Consider the following 8041-nt stretch of genomic DNA (forward strand, 5'->3'; position numbering starts at 1 on the left):
AATGTTCAACGTTGACGTCTTCTTGATTTAACGAAATGATTTGCATATATTGATTGTACTCGAAATATCGATCCCACGTAGAGTTTTACAGTTTCAACTTTCGTATTTTTTTTAGGTTAACACGATATGCCATCTGTTGGTTTGATAAATACTCGCAAAAGCATTTAAAATTTAATAACTCCTCATAGACGAAGGAAAGTTAGAGTCTCCTGAGTTCTTGAAGAAGATGGACTAGACAGAAAGATCGGTAGAGTCAGGCCTGTGTGGAGCGTTTTACCCAACGAGCATTTCAACGTGTGTATGTGTGTGTGCACGGTACCCTGTGTAATGTACAGCCATGTCAAACACAAATCTAGTTACTGACACCAATTGCAATTAATCACTGTATAATTTTCCGACTGGCGCTCTGACTTCACTCTTTGAATGGATGCAACATCATTAATATTAAAAAACAGCGTCCCGTCAGCGTCTCCTGCAAGTTTAAACTTTAAAGATAAATGAAATATTTAATTTACGCCCTAGGGCGGGTAAATTCAAACCAAACCAAACCAAACCAAACCGTTCCATAGTTGTACGTATACCATTGTCAAGGTGTGCTGCATCCTCCGTCGGATACGTCAAGTATTTCTTTTCAGGTATTTATTTTCGATGATAAGCTTACTTCCTTCAGTTTTTGCTTGACATAAGCGTCTTTCTATGCCGTAAAGCGAACCTGTCGATGTTGATGTCTTATACGTCTCTTTTGGGGGTTACGGATCAACATCATTACTTTTGTCAACATTTACAAGCAGTCATTTACACAAAATTGCTGATACTAAATGTTGGAATCAATGTGAGCTGATAGTGTATGCAGTTTACAGCTGGTACTGCACGTCATCAAATTCTGCGCATGTCAACGGAATTAAGTTACTGAGGCCAAATTAAAACAATAGTGTGTTTACATGCTCCCGAAAATTATGGTACGGTAGGTCGGAGGAATTCTTTTTTCATTTTTATTGGCTGAGACCAATAAGGTTTAGAGAATTTACTCGAATTTTTTTAAAATGCGAACAAATTTTTAGGGTCGGTGGGATTTGCTATGGTAGGCCGGGTTACTGGAAACATGTTTTTATTAGGCCTATGTAATTTCGATATGGCAATGGCTCCACTTTAGCTTCTGTTGATGTTTATAAACGGGTTTTAGAATGCAAGTTACATGCACTTACTGACAAATATCAATAGATTCTACGGTGCAATCCATCAGAAGGCTATGTTACTATAGTAATTAAACTGCGTATCCCATATCAATATTAAAATATTTCACTTTATTGTTACACATTTATACTATGTACAAATAGATTATGTGGAAATTTCAGTTTAAACTATTTTCGATTTCCAAAACTAATCACCGGACTATTTTGGAGTAAACTCTATTTCTCTTATCTCTATTAGGGGGAAATTGCCCAGCAAAGTCTTTTGTGTGATTTGGAATGTACGCTGTGTAAGTCTTATGTCCGTCAGAGTTCCAAGTGAGTCACTGAAAAGTCAGACGCTATATTCTTCATAAACTGTAAATGGAAGCCAGGTATAGCAAATAAGCAAAGACAGTATCACACAAAAAATCTACAAATTTAGACTCCATTGACATGAATGTGGATACGTCTCACGTATTCACAGTAAATTCAATTTCCCCCAGACATTTTACGGTCACGGGAGTCAGCTCATTTATGACTGGAACGAAGGTTCGGCAATATAGACTCCGAAATTTGCTGATCGGAATGCCATTCGGCGATGGGTGGAGTGTGCGTTCTAATCAATCTCGCCCAAGATCAAAATCGAAAGACAGGTAAATTTGTGAATATAGTCGGGTCATCAAAGAACTAAGCCACGCCCATGAATTGACTCATTCCCCATCGTCTGACACTAAGCAGGCTGAAGAAACTGCTTGTGTACGTGTGTCTTTGTGGTGTCGTGTATACTTCTTTATAATCACAAACTACTGTTCACCATAATAATAGCATCACTTCTATATCGCAGTCCGCGTAATTTTCGACCCTTTCCTGAAAAGTTATTCACAGATATTCATAGCAACGTATGCCAAATTTTGCTAATTTCTGTTCACAATATCTATAGAATTTTGAAATTTCATGGACCTGCGCTGTACACACGAAATGGGCCATTGAGGTTCAAGTATCAGCTTCTGTCCAAATTTGTCGAAGTACACAGCCTTCACGGGTTGTCTACAGTAACAGAATAAACGTCATGAGCATGAAAAGCGTGGCCATTGCAGCTGATGGTGACAGGAATGTACCAACACACACACTTCCACTGTATGAAGGTATCTCTGAGTTGCATCTGTCACCATGACAACATTCCATGCATATCGAATTGACCGGATTTTCAGTCGTACAGGCAGCGATCCCCGCACAGATGTCGGCACTGGCACACACTCTCCGAAGAGCTTCTATTCGGCCCAGGTAATCATAACGAACCTTTACCTTGTAGAAGAGGGAGAAAGTGAGAGATATTGAAGAGGCGAACAAAGGACCAAATCAAATGTCGATATCTAAACGAATATTTTGTATCACTATCATCACTGATATATCGTGAAATTCGTCGATTCGCATGAAAGAAACAAGGCCAGCGTGTTAATTGAAAGTGAAAGCATTCTTTGATTTCGTTATCACAATCATCGGGAGTCTCATGAACACGCACTTTGAACTTTGTTTTTCAACTCTATGTGTTTTCATGCTCAGTCAACAACCACCTGTTGATTCATACTTCAGCGCCACCAAGCGTCTGAACACAAACAAAGTACACCTTACCCCACACCGGTCGAAGCCTGTTAGACATGTCACGCTCCCCAAATCGACGTGGTCGTCTTTACAGCCTTCGTTTTCTAGATTCTCGTCGATCCCTCCTCCCATATCACCATATCCACAGTACCAACATTCGACACAAGCTACTGTCGTAAACGCTATACAACACGAAAGAGCGACACATACATGTACATGCAAACAAGGCCAAGCACAGTGTATAGGGCCAAAAAAGGAGAAAGGTTTTGTTTTGTTTCTAATATTGCGCGCGTCGATCTACTTTAGCTTTGTCATGGTTTTTTAAATTAAAATACATTGAAAATATTAAAAAGGACGGTGTGCTACCGTGTTCGCAAAGCGGAAATGTAAAATAAAATATCAGTCTATCACAGAATGAACGTCGAACGTGATAGAATTAAACTTTTGCTCAAGCTTTCCTGAAGGAAACTTTTAACCATGTTCTTTCAAAATCAAGAATACAAATTTTGTACCAGAGAAACAAATTATCGTACATGGCCACCGGTCACCATCCCCGTATTGGGAAAATAAATTTTTGATTTTCACAAAATTGTTACTGTGAAAATTTCACGTGCTCCAAAAGCTTCAAAATGAGTCCACACAAGTGGTTGATCAGAATTGTATTGTAAAAATTTGAAAGCACAAATATCAGTTCCCGAAGCGCATTATAGCTTAACTGTAAGCATATCGTTGTCGTCTAGATCTTGTGAGCTAAAATAATTACAAAAAAACTGCATCGCCGCATCATCTATGTAAGGGACCTAGGTTGAGAATAAAATCTATGAATTGTTTGTTCTTATATCAAACAGAAAAACAAACAAACAAACAAACAAATGGCATTAAAATGTATGGATGTGTGGCTTTTAGAGCCAATTAATTTCAGAAAAATAACTCTGCTACACGAAGTTTTTTGTACTATTTATAGTTTTCTCTCTTGATTGAAAGAGCTGTAAAGTATCAGCAAGTCAAACAAATTAGATAAATATTTCAAAATTCACATTTTCGTTCGTTTAATATATTGCAATTTCGATATGAAGCAAAATGTTCAAAAAAAAGTTTCTCTCACCTGACACAAGAATAGAGATGGCCAAAATCCAACAGGCGGAGCGATACATCATGCCTGAAAAAAAGTTAAACAGTCCAATACGTAATATCTCCAGTATCTTAAATGGATAACTACTTTTTATGTTTGTTGGCTAAATATTCCTGCTACAGTTTCCTACAATTATCAAGGCGCTGGAACATGCACATGTGCGCGCGCAAGGTCCAATTGATCAACACAACACTGTTCTGTCATATCACTGAGATTTTATTAACCGGTACTCTTTCAAAGCAGTTAGAAAAGCCACTTATGGAACAGCAAGTATGTTTGCCGTTTATAATCAGTAATAAACAAATTGTTTCAGTCCTCTACCGGAATGATTGCATCGGTTGACATTTAAGTTTTGCCATCGTTATATTATTGTGATATAAACTCTACGCCACATCTAGTTAGTTCAAACTTCAAGAAATGAATGAAGGAATGAATGAATGAATGAATGATGATGATGATGATCACCACCACCATCACAACCATGATCGCTGCAATCGTCTCTGTCGAGTTTCTTTGAATCTGCTCGAGGGACAATAGATCCATAGCCTGTGAGGTCATAGCCATCATGTACTGAGCACAACAAATTGATAACACTGTATGTGTGCGTATTGTGTGTTTTGTGTTTATACACAAATGTACACATCTATGATTTTTTTACTAAACTTGTGTTCCTTCAATTCGTATAGTATAAATACATATTTGAATAGAATATTTTGTAACAATAGCTTTCAATAGACTGGAGGAAGTAAATTGTATTTAATCATACTTCACTTGTCAGTCAAGGATAGAGAAGACTGCTAGGTTCGTTACAGGACATTTTTCCTTGATCTCAAAATCGTGTATTGTTACAGTATAGACAACTTTCGTCTACTAACACAGTGACCGGCCACAACGCAGTTCGACCAAACTCGTGAAATAGTAAGTAAAGTTAACGTTTAGACTTAACTGCATTTGTTGTCGATAACTCTATAAGGTTGTTGCAAATTATACAGGAATGGTACAGCTAAAATGGAAATGTTGGTCATTTGACATATGTTATTAGCATGGGTTGTAGGAGTCGGACTAGATTAAAGTAGTAGTATGCGCCTCGAAAGTGAAAGACCTAGACTAAAAATTGCTCAAACTTTCCTTAAAGAATCTTTCAACCATTCTCTTTCAAAATCAAGAATAGAAATCAGGGGTCACCGTGCAAATTCTGGCACTAGAGAAACAAATAAGCCAAGATTTACCCATATTTAATATTCAAAATGGCCACCATCCCTGTATTAACTCTATGGAAAAAAATTCGACTTTCGAAAAACTAAGCCAGTGAAAATTTTTCTTACACCAAGAGCTTTAAAATGAACCCCCAAGTGCTTTATCAGAAAAGAATTGTAAAAGTTTGAGAGTCTGAATATCTGTCCCTGAGGCCCGTTCTACCTTAATTGTTTAGAAACAACTATTTTCCAACTGTATTTTCATTAATTAATGTACACTTTATCTGCATGTGATAAATTACTTCAACAAACGATATTGTACGTGAAATGCATAAACTGATCATCGTACTTTATAGTAACTTGTGTCGGCATTGAAGGAATCCTTGACCTCATTCTTCGAGTATTTTGATTACTAATTCCCAAAAACGCGGAGTTATGATTTTATAGGTCGATTTTAACCTCTTAGTCAATGACAGTATAATTGTCTTTTTAATGTTTTGAAGGAGAGTTCGCAAAATTCGCAAGATGCCATTGTGTTGTTGTTTTTTTCTTTTGTGTGCATGTGCCAACCAATGAACTATACGGGTGTTTGTTTAACGGGCTGGGGCCGTTGACACTCAACAGGCTGTTGTATACGCAACGAGCTTAACATGTCATGGAATTCAGTAACATCTTGGGCAAAATACTGCCCGTGAGCTTGGAAAACTTTTACATCATCAAATATGTGTATGAATCTATCATAATTGTAAGCACTGTTTACAGAAAAATTACCACAAATTAAATGTAATGTTGAACATACCATTGCGTCGAATACGTGCTCGTACATATGAATGACAAAACAACTACAAACTAATCATCTATACTCACTGTTTTACGGTTACAGAAGTAGCTTCATAACAAATGTACACTCAGATACTTGGAAAATGATCCTTTTTGTAAACAAAGGGCAAAATGAGGATAAATTCCATACGTAGGCTGTCTTGCAGCCCCTACAACTTATATGGCACTCTAGCGATCGACCTCTATTCAAGTGGGCTATGACACCGTAACACCGAGCTGCTAGGAGATCCATTGTGTCTACGGCTATTCAGCTTGCATGAAGGTCCCAGCTACGCTTTGTATTTATAATCCCGAACCATATAGTGTCTCTGGATGCATCGCTGTTTCTCAACTTTATATATTTTTCTCTCTTCAATAGCAAAATTCTCATGATCATGTACTAGTTGTACAATATATATTTAGTATCGACTTCTGATGGAACGAAAGAGGCGAAATTATATAAAGTGTACTTTTATATGTATATGTACGAAGACACGTTTATTTTACGACATGCCTTGCATCATGGCGATATATGTAAATATCCTTAGCGAGACGCTAATCTTTATGCTGTTTTACACTTAACCATAATGTAGACACACACAAAGAAGACGATGTTTGATAATGTGCATGAGTTTCTTAATTTTGCGACCATTGCTGCTTTTTTGAGAGGAAAAGACAGCTTAAAACTGGACTTTGCGGGAAAGGAAATTTAAATTTCTTTCAGACGTTGAGAGGAACCATACGGACCCGCTCCATGGTACATGTACGTATCGAAATCCGCATTGTGTTTTGATTTATAGCGTCGTAATTATGTAATGATTTTTGTACCAAACAAACGTATATAATATTGATAATCAATAAACAAATGATCAAACAAACAAAAAACACATCACCGCCGGGATACTTCTCATAAAAATCGCCTCATATGCAATACATGCATCGAATGAATGATATTCAGGTTTTAAACGCATATTTCAGTTTTATACCCACTGATGAGACACTACCGTGCAGATCGACTTAACTAAAAAGTTTGCGACCTAAGCAGAATGTTAAAGCTTGACTATTGCTGTCATTGTCAAAAGCGTAAGAAAAAAAAATCTTGTGCGTTCCCGTTAACAAGCCCTCAGGAAATAGAGCAGGTCGATCGGGGACTTTTTGTATTTTTCATCTTTATTTCTGTGTAACCATACAAAAAGGCAAAATTCGGTAAAATCGTGCGTGATTTTTGAAATGAGAAACAAAATCTAGGGTCGGAAGATTATAAATAGGTAAGGTCGGGTTACCAGATTGAGAAACAAACATGTTTTTTATTTGGCCATATGGCAAATCAGAATATGCAATCTCGTTCATTTTATAATGATCTATCTTCGCGCATCTGGTCGTCGCGCGGCGCCACGATTTCCATATTTAAGTTTGTTTCAACTGTTGCTAGGTTACAAAGTTACGGAAAATGTGTGTGAAGCACGCGCTGTATTTAAACAAATCAAATTTGAACGATCACTGGTAATATGATCTGCCGATAACCGCAATTGTGAAAACACGACCTCAGCAAACAGTTCTCGGAATATTGACGTCAGACCAGTTCCAAGAATACTCTAACGCATGTTAAAGAGGTGCTTTCTCGGAATTCAACATGACGTCACAATACCGCAATCTGGCAATTTTGACACTATAATTTATAACATCAAGCGTAAATATTAATAATTGGTTGCGGTCTAAAATTAATCACTCAGATTCTCAACTTGAGGGAGCAATATTTAAATACAACTTCGACAATTTAAATTAGCCACTTTTCATTCTATTCGGAGCCATATGGTCCATCTGCCACGACAGAATATCAATTAACTAAAAGCTTACATGTAAGCCGTAATAATGATTTTGAGACATCGATATATGCTCCATTCTATAATTTATCAATGGAGAATTTTCATAATATTGTGGCATCTTTCATCTCTACCCGAATGTTCGGGAGGGGTAGCACAATTGAACATAACAGTCTGACAAACTAATGGCGTTTAATATGCTGTCCTAGAGATGGTTAAAATAAAGACACGGCTTTGGAGCTACATTGCCTACACCTGCTTACAATTCATCGTCTTAAAGTTTGTATATTACATGGC

General features: G+C 37.2%; 1 long non-coding RNA gene across 1 annotated transcript; it reads right to left on the reverse strand.

Moving 5' to 3' along the window:
* Positions 1-1283: 1283 nt before the first annotated feature.
* On the reverse strand, positions 1284-6152 carry LOC139152461 (uncharacterized). The gene is made up of 4 exons (XR_011556634.1): positions 5970-6152; positions 3880-3933; positions 2805-2956; positions 1284-2477 (listed from the first exon to the last, which is right to left on the reverse strand). It is a non-coding gene; the product is annotated as an uncharacterized lncRNA (long non-coding RNA).
* Positions 6153-8041: the final 1889 nt, after the last annotated feature.

This window comes from Ptychodera flava, chromosome 16, assembly GCF_041260155.1.
Source record: "Ptychodera flava strain L36383 chromosome 16, AS_Pfla_20210202, whole genome shotgun sequence".
In the NCBI taxonomy this organism is placed as follows: domain Eukaryota; kingdom Metazoa; phylum Hemichordata; class Enteropneusta; family Ptychoderidae; genus Ptychodera; species Ptychodera flava.